At 36.2% G+C, this 20,015-nt stretch overlaps 1 pseudogene; it reads right to left on the reverse strand.

Moving 5' to 3' along the window:
• Positions 1-2,099: 2,099 nt before the first annotated feature.
• LOC129060851 (high mobility group protein B1-like) lies at positions 2,100-12,580 on the reverse strand (annotated as a pseudogene).
• Between the last annotated feature and the right edge of the window lie 7,435 nt (positions 12,581-20,015).

The raw sequence follows: 20,015 nt of genomic DNA on the forward strand, positions 1-20,015 counted from the left end.
GTTGGATTTATAAATTATATCTGTGAAATATTTACTTAAAAATATCACTAGCAAAATGCATGAATGTATAATAAAGCCCATGAAACCACTTTACCAAAAACAATGAACCTTTTAAAAGTAAACTTTCTTCACTAGGTTGGGGCCTGCTGGCTCATATTCTTGCCCAGAGGAATTTCTATTGTTTTTCTCCTCTGAGCCATTGAGAATAACAATGGCAAGAATGTGTTGACATGGCATGGTGTGTTGTGGTGCTACTGGGTGGGACCTTTGTCACATATCCATTTTGTAAAATTCACTGAAGGAAAAAATGCTGCAACATGAATTTCTATTCCTTCTGGTAACTGTGGCCATAGTAATTGCCTGAGACAAAATGGGCAATTGACTTCCTTTTCCCCAAAGTGGACATAGGCTAACAACATACTCTGGGGATGTAAACATTAGCTACTGTGTTTTATATTTTTTGATCTTCCAAGGTTTTTGCTTATGATGGGAAGACTCACATAGGGGCAGATAACAGTGGGCAAAACATTTTCAATTAGTAACGAAGTACATTCAGATTTTCACATGAAGAGGTTTTGAATACCTGAAACTTTGGAGTATCATTTCCCTGCTAATACTGGCATCTATCTATCTATCTATCTATCTATCTATCTATCTATAGATATATGCCAATATAGATATATGCAGATATAGATATAGAAATAGATATATTCAAATTCCAGTAAAATGACAGGGTCATACAAATATATTCAGTTGACTGTGCTGTTTCAGAGAAGTTCAGGATAAGGTCACATATGAAAAGTGAGCCTGAGCTGCATTCTGGAGAAAATGCCAGTTTGGAATTTCCATTTTTAAGACACCCCTCCCCCACAGCTAATAAAATATAGGTTATATGATTCCAGAGCTCTCAGTTAGAACGGTTTCCTTTCAGGGCAGAAGGGAAAAACTGCAAGTTATTATAGAGCATGGTATATATTTAGGGAGAATGGGTAGTAACACATAATTTTGACTTATTTCTGGACTAAATTAACGTGATTCCATATTATTTCAGACCATAGAGCAAAATTATCTGATAGAAGCTGATTCCTTTCCCAAATGAACTGGACTGTTATTTACTTTGATCAGTATTTTCTATTGGAACTACTACCAGCCAGATATTTTAAGAAAATAAAATCACATTTGTCTAATCGTATTGCAAATTAATAATACAAATAACAACTTAATAACACAAACTTGCAGGATATGTGCCTGTGTTTTCATTTTCCTGTTAGTTGGATTTTGGTTGATAAGGGGGGATTGCCCATTAGCAGTTATCTGTCTGCACAGCCATCCTGGAATGTTCTAATGACTATCTACTTTTGTGATGTCACTGGTTAGATCAGTTAGAGTTGACATATGGATTTGCATATCATGCTTTCAACTCCCAGCCACCTTGAAATTGAATTTAATTTTTTTCTGGTTACCTGAGAATTTATGCAACCCATAATTACCTGTAGCCCAGAGGCTAGAAAATGTGGAAAGTTTAACTAAATATGGCTACCCTCTTAAAGGAAAACAACAGACATTTACAGGAGGCATTTAAATAGGTTGAAATGTTGTCTGAGAAAACTTGAGAATTAAGATTTTTTAAAAACAACAAAAAAACTATATTTACTTAGAAGCATTCAGAATGTCAAAAAAACAGCTACAATTTTTTTTTGCAATTACAGAGTAGTATTTACTACTACTCTGTTAACAGAGTAGTTAACAGAACAATTTCATGTAATTATTTCAGTGCATCTGAGACAAATGGGGATGAGAAAACCCCCATCCCTGTATACGATTAATCTGTGCTGCGTACCAAGAACCTACTTTAAATTTCCATGACAATTTACAGCTCCCATACTGTACCAGGCAAGGTTAGTGTCTACTGAAACCACCACCAGGACAGAGCTATCTAAAGATACATTTGGTAGTGTGCTAATTACACAAAATAAAGACACTGTGCAGTTTGAAAATAAATCTTAGACAGCACCACATTTTTTTTCTTTAAAAGAAGTGAGTTGTGTACAGGAGGATTAAATGATTTATAGACAAGAAAAAAAACTGTTAGAACCAACTCATTCATCATGATCTTAATCATCTTCATCTTCCTTCTCATCCTTTTCATCTTCCTCCTCTTCTTACTTTATCTTGCTTTTTGGCAGCCTTGATAACTACCTTTTATGCTGCATCAGGCTTTCCTTTAGCTCCATGTACAGCAATATCTTTTTCATATTTTTCCTTCAGCTTTGCAGCCTTCTTTTCATAAGAGTGCATGTCATCTGCAGCAGTGTCATTCCACATCTCTGTTTCTTCACAACATCTCCAATGGATAGGCCAGGATGTACTCCTTTGACTTTCGAGCAATACTCAGAACAGAACAAGAAAAAAGCTGAAGGAGGCCTCTTCAGTACATTGGAATCCTTGAATTTCTTTTTTGTCTTCCCTTTAAGAGGGCTATAGATTTTCATTTCTTTCTTAACGGGTCTTGTTCACCTTTGACAAGTCTGCAAATTTTCTTTTTTCTTTAGCAGACATAGTCTTCCTCCTATCTGAGCACTTCTTTGAAAACTCTGAGAAGTTGACTGAAACATCTGGATGTTTCTTCTTGAGCTCCTCCTGACAAGTTTGCACAAAGAATGCATATAATGACATTTTGCCTCTCGGCTTCTTAGGACCTCCTTTGCCCAGGCTTAGTTATCTTTCCTCAGCGAGGCACAGAGTTGCTCAGTGCCCATCCAAGTCTCAAGTGCCCCAGTGCTGTCTCTACAGAGCTCAGTGTACTGTCAATTAAGATTCATAATTGATGGTGAACTACACATTTTAGAGGGCACATGCTGGTGCCCTCCTACTAAGAGGAATAGTCAAGAGATAGTCACCATGCAGGAAGAATTTATCTTAGTCAAGATGAATGGATGTGTTCTCATTCAATCAGATGAATGAAAAAAAAAAAGAGAATTGAGAAATGTTCTTTTCTTTACATTATCTGGTTAGTTTCCCCCAGATAACACCACTGAGTGGGTTGAAAAATGTGCCTCCAAGATGAAGAAAAATTGAAGTCTACAATATAGAATATCATGGCTCTCAAAGTGTTTGGGGTAAAAAAAATAAAATTAATAAATGAATAACAGTAATGTGGTAATGGAGAGAGCTGATCTGCCCAACCCGCTGGAAATGACCCTGAGCATAGCTCCTTGGTAGGGAGTTTCCCAGACAGAGTGAACTGATGAGATGTGATGTTCATGAGAGGATTAGACCAGCCCTATGCATCTCAATGGAGACATTGCTACTACAGCTATTATGGGGTAGCTGCTCCCCAGGAAGTGCTTCATGGCCCAAAAATAACTGATAGTTTTCAGAATTGTGACCTCTAAGATAAGTCATTATGGGCCTCTTTTCTCCCATCTAAAAAAAATCAAATAGATGTTCTCCTTAATAAATGTGATTGTATACAAATTACTTAGTCAAAAATGTGTTCAAAGAGTGTAAAACAAGTAAAAGCACTTATCAAATATTTGTCACTTTTATCTTTATTATATCATATAAATATCTACTAAAAATAAGAAAAGCCTCAATAGTTTCAATAGACATGCATAAAATGTATAAATAATCAATATTGAGAAAATGGAAACATTTTCAATATCAGTAATAACGTAATATAAATGAAAATGTCATTTCCTGTTAAAAAATAAAAGGGATATTCTCATCCTATTAATTGTAGCACAGAAAAATTATTAATGGAAATTATTTTCTAGTAATCAATTTGTCAGTTCAGTGTGATGGAAGCTCCATTCTAAGTCAGTACAGCCAAGAACCGAAGACTCCTGCCCTCTGCCCCAAGCTGCCAGTTAAGAGCTATGGTATCTCCCCAAGTGGGGCAGAAAACCAGCATTTCTCAATTTCTTAAAACTCGGCATTTCCCAAGTGGGGCAGGAAACCAGCCCCTTCAATTTCATGCTACAGAGGCTATATTCTAGGTGAGTGAGGCCAAGAGGTTGGAAAAGGGCTTTCTCCACCCAAGCCCCTCTCAGGGTGAAGGCTGTACTCCAGGGGTAGCAGGCCAAGAATGCTGGGGCCCCAGTCTACCTCACCCGAGATCACTTGCAGGGAAAAAGTTCAGTCCTTGGAGAGGTAAGTTAAGAAGACTAGATGCCACTGTCCCTGCTGGGTGGCCTGCTCTTAAAGCAGGGCTATAACTCCATCCTGTTGAAAAAGTTCAGAGATTTTTCCCAGGAGGGAGAAGCAGGCCATAATAATACAAGGCCCTAACGCTCTCCTCAGGGAACTGACTTTATTTAGAACAGATGATGGGGGAGTTCAAGCCTAATAACACTTTGGGAAACCATGAGATTTTGGTGGTAAGAAATAAAGAGGAGGCTGGTAGTTCCATGAGAACAACAAACTAAATATTATACAAGGCCAGCTAATTTATTAGAACCAGGAACAGGAACAGCTAAAAAGAGTACTATTCAGGTTCAGAACTAACCCCCAAGTCTGGCCTCAAAAAGTATCCCTTCAAAGATGCTCAAATTTAATTGGATTAGACTGAAGCAATTTATATCCTAGGGAAATGTTGAAAACAATAGAGTAATCAGATAGCAATAAATAGAAGCTAACAACTGGGTGTGATACCTAAAGAGGCAGATAGTTAAGAGAGATCAGGGAAAAAGACAAAAAGAGACCTTGCTGAAATTACTATCATAGCAAGGCAACTGTGCTCATGTCCAAGGCTGTGCCCTATGAGGCGCAGCATCAGAGGCTTCATACTGCTAGAGATACAGACATCACTAAAATAGTCCAGCCACGTTACTAAACAAATAAACAATAATCTGGTATACGGAGTGGGGAGGGTCAGTATTTAGAGCTGTTACACTGTTTTATCTAAAACATCAATTTTTGACAAAAATTATGAGACATGCAAAGAAACAGAACAATATGACTCATATGCATGGGGGTGAACAGGGGAGTGGGGCGAAACATTCAGAAATTACCATGAGAAGGCCCATATGTTAGACTTAACAAAGACTTCAAAGCAGTTATTACAAATGTGTTCGAAGAACTAAAGCAAACCATGATTAAAGAAGAAAAATATGATGATAATGTCTCAACAAATAGATACTATCAATAAAGAGAAACATTATAAAAAGAACCAATGGAAATTTTGGAGTTGAAAAGTAAAACTGAAATGAAAAACTCACTCAAGGGGCTCAATAGTAGATTTAAACTGGCAGAAGAATCAATAAGCTTAAAGAACAATTGGTAGAGAGAGATGATGTAATCAGAAGAAGAGAAAAATTAATAAAGTGAAAAAATAATAAAGAAAAATGAGAAATGTGGGACAGCACTAAGCTTGCCATGTTTGTTGGTAGAGTCAGAGTGGAAAGAGGAAAGTGTAGAGAAAATAATCAAGAAAGACTACTCAAATTTGCTGAAAATCATTAATTTATACTTCATGTAGCTCAAGGAATTCCCCATAAGATAAATGGAAAAGATCCATACACAGACACATCACAGAGAAAATGATGAAAGCCAAACATAAATAGAATACCTTGAAAGCTGTAAGAGAAAAACAACTCCTCACATACAAGAGAATAATATTAACAACTGACTTCTGATTAGAAACAATGAAGGCTAGAGGCAGTAGGATAACATATTAAAATTGCTAAAAGAAAAATAAATGATCACTAAGGATCTTATATCCAGCAGAACTATCTTTGAAAAGTGAAAGCAAAATAAAGACATTCCAAGACACACAAAATCTAAAAACATTTTGCTAGAGGCCTCCATTGCAAGAAATACTAAAGGAAGTCCTTTCAAGCTAAAAGCAAGTGACACCAGACAGTAATTCAACGCGTGTAAAAAATGAAGAGCTTCAGTGAAAACAGTTATACAGGTAGTTATAAAAGATTGTAAAAACTACATATTTCTCCTTCTTCTTTTAAGGGATCTAAAGTCACATAAAACAAAACAAACATAATAGTGTTATTGGCCTATATATGGAAATATAACCTATTTGACAATAATAGCACAAAGAATTTGGAAGGAGGACCCACTTTTATTAAAGAAATACCACCACATGGTAACTTGAATCCACAGAAAGAAATGAAGAGATCAAGAAAGAGTAAATAAGAAAATTAAAATTAATATAACAAACTACATAAATATAAACTAGATCTTTTTCCTTCTGTCAGCCTCTTTAGAACACATAATACAAAATAATAAATACAAAAATGTATTGTTGGCTTTCTAACGTATGTATATATCATATGTATGGCAACAATAGCATGAAGAAATGAAGAAGGAGAAAAGAGCTATATAGGAGTCACAACTCTATATCTAATTTGAGTAGTGTTATTCATAGTATATATCTGAAGGAAATTTCTATAAGGTATATATGGTAAACCCTAAAGCAACCACTGAGAAATAACTTTAAAAAATAGTGAAAATATTATTAAAGGAATTACATATGAGTAAATCTTTGTGACTGGGGTTAGGTAAAGCCTTTTTAGATATGACGTTCAAAACACAAGCAAAGAAAGAAATATAGATAAATAGTTCATCAAAATTAAAATATTTTGCTTTTTAAAGGGTACCACCAAGTATGTGAAAGGACAACCCACATAATGCAAGAAAATACTGCATTGATAAGTGACTTGCATTTCCGACGTATAATAAGTTTTTTTATTTTTTATTTTTTAAAAAAAAAAAAGAGAAGGATTTGCTTTGTCACCCAGGCTGGGGTGCAATGGCATGATCATAGCTTACTGTAACTTCAAACTCCTGAACTGAAGCAATCCTCCTGCCTCAACCTCTCACGTAGCTGGGACTACAGATGTACACTGTCAAACCTGGTTAATTTTAAAAATTTTTAGTAGACATGAGGTCTTGCCATGTTGCCTAGGCTGGTCTCAAACTCCTGGGCTCAAGCAATCCTCCCACTTTGGCCTCCCAACATGCTAGGATTACAGGCCTGAGCCACCATTCCCAGCTTGAAATCTTACAATAAAAGACATAACCCAATCAAAAAATAGATTAAGGAATTGAAGAGACAATTCTCCAAAGGTGATACACAAAAACAGATAAAAGATGCTCAGCATCATTATCCATGAGGGAAACATAGGATACATTCAAAACCACAATGAAATACCTCTGCATGCCCACTAGGATGGATTTAATTTTTAAAAGTCAGGTAATACTAAATGATGGCAAGTATGTGGAAAAATTAGAGCACTCATCCATTGTTGGTGAGAATGCAAAATGATAAAAAAAAAAAAAAACAGCCTGGCAGTTTCTTAAAAGGTTAAACATAGAGTGACCATATTCCTCATCAACTCCACTCCTAGAAATACACCTAAGAGAAATGAAAACATATGTCCTTACAAAAACTTATACAGAAATATTCATAGCAGCATTATTCATGATAGCCCCAAAGTGGAAACAACCCAAATGTCTATCAACTGAGGAATGGATAAACAAAATGTGGTCTGTGCATATATAAATAGATACACACATACATACACACACATACACATATACATAAATATGTAATTCCATTTATATGAATTGTCAGTAATAGGCAAATCTACTGAGACAGAAAGTGATTAATGATCGCCTAAGAATGGGAAGACTGGGGCAAAATGGGAAGTGACTGCTAGTGGGTATGGGATTTCTTTCAGGGTAATACTAATAGTCTAAAATTTATGGTGGTAATGCTCGCACAACTCTGAATATACTAAAAACTACTGGATTGTGCACTTTAAATGGATGAACTATATGGTATGTGAATTTTGTGTTGATGAAGCTGTTATATGTAAATAAACTAATTAAGCGTATTAAATACATACAGCCCTTATTACAAAAGCTGCACAAATATACAACACTTCCTTCTCTATAGAAGTAGACTATTTCATAAACTCCCTATAATGTTAGATACCATGATTCCATGAAAATATTTAAAAATAAAGATTCCTATAATGGCAAATTGCATGTAATTAAGTAGCAAAGTATGAAGAGATCTCAAGAATGAGAAGAAAGTGGCAAGATCCAGATTTCGGCAAGTCTTGGGGAGGGTTGTTCTGGAGAAGATGAAATTTGATGGAATCCTTAATGGATAGGGATCACTATTAAGTAACAACTCTCTCAGGGATAATCATGTTTTGTTTTAAAAATGCTTTTTTCTCTCAAGTAGCTGCTATTTTGTCAGGCATTTTTTCATTACACATGAATTTTACAAATGAGAATACCACTGTTTTTAAAGAGGTAATTTTGCTAATTTTTATACAACCAGTATGTGGCAGAGTAAAGATAGAGTTCAGAAGTACTATATCACTGTGTTAATTATTGTTATTTAAAACCCTGCATGATTCACAGAACAAATTTTATTAAAACAGTTTTCATATTATTTGAGTCAAAATGAAGAGAAAATTGAAATTTATGCTGAAAGTTATTAATTTATGGATAAATTCCAAAATTCCCAAAGTTCCTGAGACTTTCAAAAATATTAAGCCTTAAAATAGTAGATCATTTTAGTAACTTTTCCAAGTGAAAGTAATGTAATTTTTTCTCTTCCTGGACAGGTATAAGTGAAAATTTTTATTTCTTGTTTATTTCTTTAAAAAATAATTGTATTAGTCTGGTAAGTTAGGACATAATAGTCACATCTAAGAAACATCTTAAGAGGTTTCTTCTCTCTCAGGCTGGAACATGTAACATATCGAATACTTTTTCAAATCAACATATTATGGCAATGTCCCTTATGTAAATAAGATGTCTTAACATAAGCAACATATAATATACTCAAATGTTACACTCATCTTTATGCTTTAGAGTAGATAGTAAAGGGAGAGAAACATCAAAACTTGTGAGATTTTAAAAATTATTTAATTGTTTGCAGTTATTTTCGTACAGAAAGAAATTCCCCAATGGAGACATAAACCAGCAATGGAATTTTGACAAGGAGGCTTGCGTTATTCCAATTATAATTTAGGTCACAAAGAATAATAAATATATTGCCTGTAACTTCCTGCTTGTCTGAATCCCTCAGAATCCCTTCCTATAGAATGGAATCTTTGATGAGGTCATGCCTTTGCAAACATCATTTCACCAACATCTGGTAGAAAGATACCTCGGGTTTGATTCAGACAGGTTGATTTAGACAGACTATGCTAATTAAAGGGGAGAGCAAGGGTGTCCTCCAATTAGCATAACCAATGCTTAAACAGACTAGAACTTTACTTTTAAGGATTGATTTATTTAACATTTTACAAATTTATAGACTTGCCTCCATTCACTTTATGGAAAACTGAGCTATTCCCAGAGAGGCAAAATGCCCAACATGTCTTTGAGAACAGACATGTAGATTACATGCCAGCTGTCTATGTCTTTTGATATAAAGGGGAGATCTTTCTGCTTTTGAGTTTGCAATGACTTATTCTTTTTGGCCAGCATAACAGAGATATTGTGGATCAAGATGAAAGGTAGAAAGAGTAAAAGGTAGATCACAGGAAGCAATTACAGAATGGTAACACGGAGCAGGAAATGAGGCATATTAAAGGCTAGATGTCATTCATGGTGACTCCCATCTAGAAAGGATTTAAAACTCTAAAATAGGTTGAGATAAAAGCACATATGGCTTTTAAAAATACATGGTTAGCCAGGCACAGTGGCTTTCCCCTGTAATCCCAGCACTTTGGGAAGCTGAGGCCGGCAGGTGGCTTGAGCTCAGGAGTTGAAGACCAGCCTGGGCAATATGGCAAAACCCTGTCTCTACTAAAAATACAAAAATTAGCCAGGCATGGTGGTGTGCCTGTAGTCCTCACCTGAGAGTTCAAGGCTGCAGTGAGCTGTGGCCATACCACGGCACTCCAGCCTGGGTGACAGAGTGAGACCCTGTCTCAAAAAAAAAAAAAAAAAAAAAAGAAAAAAGACATGATCACACAAGTACAATCCAAAACCTTTTTTTTTTTTTTAAAAAAAACAAAGGTTATATAAGAAAGATGTCATTAATTAAACTCCCTTCCCACATACATACCAAAATGAATGATTACAGAAAAGCCTAATGCTGGAGAAAGACATCTCTGAGTTTCAGTTTTCTTATCTAAAAAAAATCACAATAAAAATACTTGCCAGCTTGAACTTGTGACCTCCGAAATTCTTTCCAAATTAGTTTTTCTGATTCTGGGTAAGATATACTTATTATAAGTTCAAGGTGTCACATCTACCAGGAGTATATGAATTTTCATAAGTAATGAAGAGCCTTCGAAGCTCAATGGGGTGAATCTCTAAGGATGAAATGTCACGCAGCCTGACAGGTTTGTGGTGGACATGTATGTGTGTGGTGGGGGGAGGGGGAAAGTCTTCCCGCCACCCTTAAATCATACTGCCATTTTCCAAGCAATCCTTAACAAAGAGTTCTCAAGCTTAGCTTCACATTAGAATCTGGGGAGCTTTAAATAATCCTGATGCCCAGGCCACACCGCAGACCAATGAAATCAGGATCCCCAGGGATGGAATCTGCACATCAATATTTTTTACAGCTTCGTAGGGAATTCCACTGTGCAGCCAATGATGAGCAACACCACCTCATGCCTTTAGTCCACAGAGGAGAAAACTAAGGCCCTCTGAAGTTAAATGATTGTGTTTATAGGTCAAGTAGTCAGTGATGAAGTCAAGACAAGAGTCCAGGTCTCTCAGCTCCTAATTCTCTTTCTTTTCACCATACTCTTGTCTTCCTACCTCTCCTTATTTCATATTGTTGACTTTGAATTGGCCTGTGAGCTTAATTTCAGATCTTTCATTAGGTACTTTTACATACCCCATGCAAAGATGTGAGCAGCCTCTCCCAGTGCAATTTTCACGTATTATTTTCGTCTTCACAGGCATTGTTTTTCTAGGCTTGCCAACTTAGAGGCCACCCTAATTCTTCCATTTTATTAATGAGAAAATTGAGGCCCAGAGAAGTTAAGTGGCTAGCCTAGAATTACTCCAGCAAAGAGTAAAGTCCAGAACTGACATTGTTTATCATCTTATCTAAGTTGCTTCTACTCTTCCAAGCCCCCAACTTTGATGATGGGAGTTCTCTGCAGGAGAACTGGCACCTTTCATCAAAAAGCTAAAACACATTTGTCAGAGGAATAGAGGAGCTGAAAGAGGATCAGGTAGTGGATGCCATTGCAGCAGCTATCTTTTTATGTTTGGAGGTTAGAGGAGAGTCCAAAGCACTGCTGCAATGCACAAGTTATTGCTTATATGCTAACTCAGCTGGTTTGCAGGGCAGCAACCCAGCCCACAGCTTCTCCCGCAGGACACTTCTTTCACTGAAGTTGGAAGCCTGGGAGCAGTGAGAGGCCACTGCAGGTTTTTCTTCCTTATGGGTTCCAGTTCAGCCTCACAGGTTCCAGATTTCCCTTGCTTTCCTCTCAAGTCCACTCTTCCTTCCTAACGTCCTGTTTTTGAACTTCTGATTCTAGCACCAGACACAGAAACAACGAACAATAGCCTCAAATCAACTATGTACCACATTTTCTTTATCCGGTCTATAATGGATGGGCATTTGGGTTGGTTCCAAGGCTTTGCTATTGTGAATAGTGCTGCAATAAATATACATGTGCATGTGTCTTTATAGTAGAATGACTTATATTTCATTGGGTGTATACCCAGAATTGGGATTGCTGGGTCAAATGGTATTTCTGGTTCTAGATTCTTGAGGAATCGCCATACTGTGTTCTACAATAGTTAAACTATAATTTACATTCCCACCACCATGGAATACTATGCAGCCACAAAAAGGAATGAGATCATATCCTTTGCAGGGCCATGGATGAAGCTGGAAGGCATCATCCTCAGCAAACTAACACAGGAAGAGAAAACCAAACACCACATGTTCTTACTCATAAGAGAGAGTTGAATATTGAGAACACATGGACACAGGGAGGGGAACAACACACACCATGGCCTGTTGGGGGTCGGGGGTAAGGGGAGAGAACTTAGAGGACAGGTCAGTAGGTGCAGCAAACCACCATGGCACAGGTATACCTATGTAACAAACCTTCACATTCTGCACATGTATCCTGTTTTTTTAATTAAAAAAATCTAAAAAAAAATTGACTATGTAACCAGTTCTGATAATTACACATGGCCAAACTCCCATAGTAAGTATTTACATCTCCTAGGGGTTATGTTTTTTGTTTTTTTTTTTTTTTTTGACTGGAACCCTGTCTCACAGAGGGGCTAGGACTCTATAATTAGAATCAATTGGCATCACTATCTTAGCCATGACTCCCTTTTGTCTTCAGGCAAAAAACTGGAATTGGAAAACCCAAGACCTGCCAACACTGGGTCTTCATGACCTTTTGACAACCTGCTGGGAAAGAGAAGGAATTGTCCCCTCTCTATGTTGTCACTGTCTCCATCCTTGTCTATTACGTCTTACAGTGGCCTGTTTTGCACATTTCCTTTTACCTGCCTGGACCTGCGGCTGTAGTTTGCATCCTCCAGTCAGCTCAAATTCAACCAATGTTCGGCTTTTCCCATAACCTTTTTCTGATACCCATTTGACCATTTCTCTGATTTTTTCATGGTGCAGATTTCCATGACTTTTCTATGTCCTCAAGCATGCTTGCATTGCTACTAGCTTTCTCACTTGTTCTTCTCTTTACTTTTTGTTAAAATTTGAATCCTTGAGTTTAGAAGGTAATCATTCTTAAACCTCTTTTTATCTACAGAAGGAGTAAGACAGAGTTAGGATTGTAGTAGAGGCTCACTAAATAGCTGTTAATAGCTCTTTATTGAAGGCCCATTGTTTATGTATTACTATGTTTGTTGGGTTGAAAGAGTGCTGATAATTTGCCTTTGTGCACATGCTTTAAACAGGGCAATAGCATTAACCTAGAGCAACTGCTGTCTGCCTTTAGGACATCTTCATAACACTCACAGATCTGGTTAGTTCTGTTAATTAGTTGAAGACAGACAATGACTACACACACACAGTCACACGCACACACATACACACACATACACACACATACACACTGCAAACTTTTATAGCCACAGTATTTTGAAAAGAAATACTGTATATTAATGACTCAATATTAGAGAATAGCTTTCTTTTAACAATTTCTTTAAATTATTTAAAGAAAGCTATTCTACTATTGAGAATGGCTTAAAAATTCTGTTTTTAGAGCAATATCAGTAATCCATTTTCAAAAAACATTATAATACATTATATGAAATACTTTAATCTTGCTCTTACAGTGTAAGAAGATGGACTTGTTTTTAAAAGTTGCAACCTGCAAATTATTAGCTTTTCGTACTTATATTCTATGTCTACAAATGCTTATAGAATAGTTCTGTACATTTTAAAATAGGGTAATTATGTTATAATTGTGATCTATTGTGAAAAAGAGATATAGGCCAGGTGTGGTGGCTCATGCCTGTAATCCCTCGGCTTTGGGAGGCCGAGGCAGGAGGATCACAAGATCAGGAGATCTAGAACATTTTGGCCAACATGGTGAAACCCTGTCTCTACTAAAAGTACAAAAGTTAGCCAGGCATGGTGGCACATGCCTGTAATCCCAACTACTTGGGAGGCTGAGGCAGGACAATCATTTGAACCCAGGAGTTGGAGGTTGCAGTGAGCCAAGATTGCGCTGCTATACTCTAGCCTGGGCAACAAAAGCGAAACTCCATCTCAAAAAAAAAAAAAAAATTACTTAATACTTGAAAAATAGAAAACAATTTACTTATCTACAGTTGCAGTTTTTCATTTCAGTATAAATATGTGCATGTCTCTCTCTCTCTCTCTCTCTCTCTCTCTCTCTCTATATATATATATATATGCTCATTCCATATGTGCAGATTTATAGTCTTGGATCATCAGAATTCTTTGAAGACATCATTACTGTGAAGCTGCTAAGCTGTTTTCAGAAGAGAAGAGGAAGCACAGAGTAGGTGCTGTTATTGCTTTGAATGGAACTCAACTTGCTTGTGTGGGTTTGGAGTTGATATCATCTACTAAGGGAAGACTTAATTGTAGTCATAAACAGTCTGTGAATGACTTGGGTCCTTCTGAAGTGCTGTATATGGGAAATTTCTGTTTAACTCTCCAACATTTGGTAAGAAAAATCTTCCAACAAATGGAATTGCCTTTCTATTAAAAAATAAAAAAGACTTGAGAACATGGCAGTTTTAAACAATGGGCTAGTATAGCAAATATGTGAGGATACTTGTAGACATCTGAACCCACAGCTTCTCCAAAACATCTGGGGACCTCTGAGAGGCAGAATAGTCTGAAGGCTTATTATGGCCCAAAGTTCAAAGAAAATACAGGAGGGGAAGAATTAAATGTCAGAAGAGAGATAAAGTATAGCCAATCATTCTCTCAGGAAGTCTTCTAAGAACAGTGCTCTTTTATGCACTCTTCACTCTCAGCTTGAGTCTTTCTTATATCTAAGGTCCCTTGGGCCCACAAAACTGGGCAGAAATTTTCCTAGCCAATAAAATGCTTGACATTTCTCTTCTGACATGCAAGGAAACAGAACAGTCTGTCATTTCCTGCTTTAGAACTAACTGGAAAAAAAAGGAGCATACCATGTAATTTACCCTCAAGTATCCATTTCAACACAGTGAACACTATGTTAAAAAAAAAAAAAAAGGAAGTGTCAATTATCTACCTGAGATAGTTAGTATATACCCTTTTGTTCCATGGACCCAGTCTTGGCCACCCTAGCAGTTCTCTAAACTAAATGAAACAAAAATACAAAAACATTAACAAAACCCTCCTTGAAGATCTGAGTCACTATGTCACTGTCCTAATTCAAGAATCTATTTGAATTGCTTCTATTGTCAATTTTCTGTCCCAGTTTAGATTTAACTTTCTGTAATCCAGACCTAGTCATTGTGAAATTGAATAACCACAGAACATTTACCAGTTCAAACGGTGGAGCCTCTCAGAAAAAGGCTCAATTACTACTTAAGCTAAGCATGCAAAGGAACAATCCTGAGTCTAGGATTTCCCTTGAATAACCCATTCTGCCTGGGAGACAGCTTCCTGCCTTTGGCTGCATCTGAAGCATTCCTCAGGGCATCCTTAGACAGAGTGTGCTGCCCTGGCTTGATGGGCATAGGGTGCACAGGACACTTGGTTGCACCTGCATGCCCAGATGGTGCCCACAATCTGTATTTATTTTCAGAAACCAAGGACAATAGCACTCTATTTTATTAAGCCACAATCCTAGTTACTGGAGAACATTGAGATCAAAGGTATTGGCACTGCAACCAGCTTTGGCAAGCCTCTGGGAAGAACATGTCTTTTTTGGCCTAGTCGAGTGTGTTTGCAATATATTTCCTTAGTTCAAATGGGGTCACCCAACCATAATTCTTCACTCTAGTTTCTTTTTAATAATCTAACCTTATCTTTTATCTGGATATGCCAAGCTCTGAGTTACTGGAGAAGCTGAAATATTTTATAGGGGATAAAAGAAAGACAATTATGGGCACTATGCTAAACTGTTTCTTGTGACATCAACCACCCTTTGTGAGAGGGTTATGATGGTCGAGGGGGTAACACAGTAGGTGAGAAATGGGAGAAGAGGATTTGTCAGGATTGTTTGTGTTCCCCAATAAATCAATAATGAAAGACTTGAGAGTCATTTTAAAAGCAGAAAAGCAGAGTTCAGCCAGTAGGAATGTTTCTACAATTAGAAAAAACAAGCAACTGTGCATGTTTAATTACCATAAATTTTCTTGACCACTTCAGCATGGAGAATTGGTTTTCCAATGTTTGTGCTCTCACATAACATCTCTTTCTATGTTATGTCTTAAACCAACCAGTTTCTCATCAGATTTCTGTGTGTTTCTTGTAACACTACTAAATTAAAAGTTCTTTGAAGGCTAGTGCAAGCTCTTATAGAACCTCCAACAGTGCTCTGTAAACATGGTAAACTTTCATCAGTTTTTTTGATATCTCATTGGTATGATTTTATAGACGTTGGATAGCTCATCATACTCCAGCACACATTCAAATACTTTCCATCTTGGTAAGTCATACCACTTGATTTCCCAACATAAGGTTTCATTTCTTTAGGCTTGGAAATTTCTCAATCTTTAACCATGTCCAGTTAGAAATGCAAATATCCCTGGGTAAAGTCCACTGTGTCCTCTTATGGCAATGGATGCCTACTCACCTAAGATATTTCTCTTTTGAAGGTTTTTTTCTTCTAGTGTCTTCTTTATTTTCTGGAGAAAGGATGTAGAAGATATGAATATTTTAATTTTCCTTGCAAGAAGCTTAAAATCATTGCCACTTTGTATTAGTATACCAACTCAAAAATTTTATTCTAGCTCATATTTATGACATTTTTGACTTGTAACTTTGATGCAGGCAAGTATCTGTGGCTTAAAAATAAAATTTGACTCATTTTTTAAAAAGTCCAGAGTAATTTCACTTAGGCTCAGGATTGTTCCTTTGTATTCTTATGTTAAATAGTAATTTAGCCTTTTTCTGAAAGCCTCCACCATTTGAACTACCATGGTGTTCTGCTTTGGTACTTAGGAGAAAAAGCATTAATTTTTATAAAAACTAAGAAGACAAGTGATTACTCAAAGCAGTTATGGTCTGTATTTCCCTATTACGCATAGATATTCAATGCTGGAAAAAAATAAAAAATTTCACAATTTCCAAAAATTTATGCTCCAATTGCTTTAATCTGCAAGGGAGATGTCAGGATTGCAATAGAGGAGGAGGCCTGTTTCTAATTGAGAAATCCCTGTCCTGCTCACCAGCCTTGCTGTCTGTGAATCTGAAGCCTTTTAAAATTTGGGGAAATTCATTCCCTTGCTCTTCACTTCATTATCTTAAGTTCACGAATGTTCTCCACTCTTCTCTGGCTCTTTCAAGAATAATTAGTACACTCATCAATTTCCCTGTCCTGGCTCATTTGACAAACAAGTGCCATATGAGTCAAATGTTTGCATTCTGTGCTGAGCAGAATTGAGGGGCAGTTTCTAAATCTGTAGGTTTCACAGCAGCGGTACTCCCAGGAGAGTCATAAGTGAATTTGTGGCAATGCAAGCAGCTCTGGACAGCTGACAGGGTTGTGTTACATCTTTGAATTGGCCTTTCATTTCAGTGATTAACAGGTGAGGTTCAGGAAGCCTTTTGTTTCAGTTCCAATTAATTCAACAGCCTACTTTACTTTGTTCCCATCTATGAAACCAGAATACCAGGCTTCCAGAAGAATATTTCTGCACATATATTTTAGAAATGACAGAGCTAGAAAAATCAAATGCAAAGCTTGGTAGTAAGCATAATTTCCTGGGCTTTCAAAATAATTTAATAAACAGAATAAATTATTTCAAGCTATATATCTCCCTAAAAACTCTTAATATCACATTATAAATTATGATTGTTAAGCAATAAGATGAATCCTAAATCAGCCATTTTCCAGATTTTCTTCCTTTTCTCCCCAAGTACCTATACCTGGGCAATATAGTTGCTATTGCGAAGGATGATTATAAAGGAGAGTGGGGGATGTAATAATATAATTCATTAATATTTGTTTTCATAGAGTGTTAACAAACCACATGGGTTAGTGGGCAAGATAACTCTTTTTGGGAAGTTTCTCCAAATTGCATTGCTGTCTCTTCATTCATCAAGCATATGTGACATACCTACTGCATACTGAATATTACAGTTGGCTGTGTGTGAGTACTAACAAAAAACTACATTGTTTCTGCCTCTCTGAGAATGAGAGACACACCAGTGACACATAAAGTAAAGAGTAATACACGTAGCTTAAAGGGTCAAGGAGTTAAAAATAGAAGAAATGGCACCCTGGATTTGAGGCTGTCAGAAGTTTCTTGACTTTTAAGAAAGAAAAAGGAAATATATTGAAGGCAAGAGACACAGAAGCAATGAGAATCAAGTATGTACACCAGAAGGGTAAGGCTGACTCAGTGGTACATACTGGGAGAAGTAGGATGTCATTTAAATGGCTATGGAAGCTGTTATTCACAGGTTAAGAATAATGGAACTCATAGTGTCAGTGAAACTCTAGCTTTGTAATCAGGACTCTTATGTGGATAAAGCTTTTGTACCTTTTCTTACTGCCATCTGAATCAGACTTGATGTTCAGAAACAGTTAAAGTTCACGTATGAAAGGACAATTTGGACAAACTAATCAAGCATTAGTAATACGAATAATCAAGAGAGTGCTCAAAATCATCTAACGTTGGTTTGTTATCCTGAGGTTAATATTAATTAAAATTGATCAATATTAATAAATTTGTTTAATGGTTCCAAGTAACTAAATATTAAGAGTTCCTTTGGCCATCCATGTTTCCAAGTGATCTTCCTTAAATAATTATTAGGCAAATTTATTACCCGAGATGTGATCAAATCCAGACATCTAAGACAGGAAACCTACAGAGCAGGTTATTGACATATTCTATTCCTTATCATGACACTTAAAGCTCTGGAAAATTAAGGGCTTCTTATTCACAAGTTTATGGGATTCATTGGAACCAACAATGACCTTGTAATCCCTGTAGTCAGTATTCAGAGAAATCTTGCCAACAATGTAACTGAAAGAGCTGTCATTATAAAATCTAGATTTAAAGTAGGGATTTATGATTGGTACAATGTTCATGATATGCATTGCAGTGTAAATTAGGTTATGATATGGCTTGACATTCACTGGAGATATTTTAAAAGCAAAACTTGGCTTCAGTTTTAGTCAATAGTTTCTTTATCTAAAACAGAAGAAAGTATTATCAATGCATCAATCAAAGTTACAGAGATTTTGGAATGTGCAATTATTAATGGACTCAGGGGAGCCTTTGCAAATTGTCTATCTAAAATGACTTCAGTGTTATTTTTATTTTTAATGTGAATACTAAAGTTATTTGATTATAGCAACTTTGCCTTACACTTACTCAAGAACAGATACATGATCCTGCTTTTAAGCTGAGTTTAAAGTTTAGAGAGATTCCAAAGTGTAAGTAAACATTGTAATCAATACCACCCTTTTGACAAGACTCAGGGAAATAAATTTAAAAAATGAAACAAATTTTTCTTCTAAAATGAAACATAAATTAACAAGATTTTCAAAATGTAGTTTTCATGATGTATTTTGGCTGCATCCTCAGTTATGTTTTCAAAACATGAAAATTAAACTAGAGCATCTTGAATTGAGAATCCAGCAGACTTTGGAATCAGTAGGAACATTTCCATATGCTATAATTTTCTAGGCATTATTTTGATGTTAATTTATTCTTTTATATATATTTAGTACTATTTTGTACTGGTTATGAAAAATTATAGTATACATAAAGAAATGGGAAGAAAACTACTTGCCACTGTCCATCCTCCCATTATCTCAAGATATTTTTTCCAAGTTTTCAGACCATTTGGGCCATGATTCTTTTATTTTCCCCACATAATCTAAAGAAGGTTTCAATTGGAATCTAAAAGTAGATTCAGCTTAAAATACAGTTGGGTTAGTCTAGGTTGATTATTGATGAAAATTTAGAAATAATCAATATGTACCCCGACACACACACCCAGCTTTTTAAGATTAGTATTTCAAGTGGGCTGCTTTGGGTAACTCCTGATTTTCTTTGAAGGACAGGGCTCCTAAAATAATTTTTAACTCAATAAAAAAGATTGTTCTAGATTTCAGAATGTCATAGAAGTATAGAGGTAATGAGAATGAAAGAGCTGAAGTAATCCAATGTCCAACTTGATTTCAGGAGTCAGAAGGTAGAAGGCAAAGAGTGCAAATAAGGACACATGTGTGGCCAACATTTAAGCCACTCTTAAGAGTTTATAAATTCTGTACAGAAATGGAATGTGTGTGTGTGAGAGAGAGAGAGAGAGAGAGAGAGAGAATCTAATCCTGTTAGAGTCTTTGGAAACCACATTTACTATGGACAGAAAAACCAATTCAAATTAAATGGACAACACAAAAGAGAGGCCAGTGTTACACATAATTCCTCCA

Source organism: Pongo abelii, chromosome 7, assembly GCF_028885655.2.
Source record: "Pongo abelii isolate AG06213 chromosome 7, NHGRI_mPonAbe1-v2.0_pri, whole genome shotgun sequence".
Classification (NCBI taxonomy): Eukaryota; Metazoa; Chordata; class Mammalia; order Primates; family Hominidae; genus Pongo; species Pongo abelii.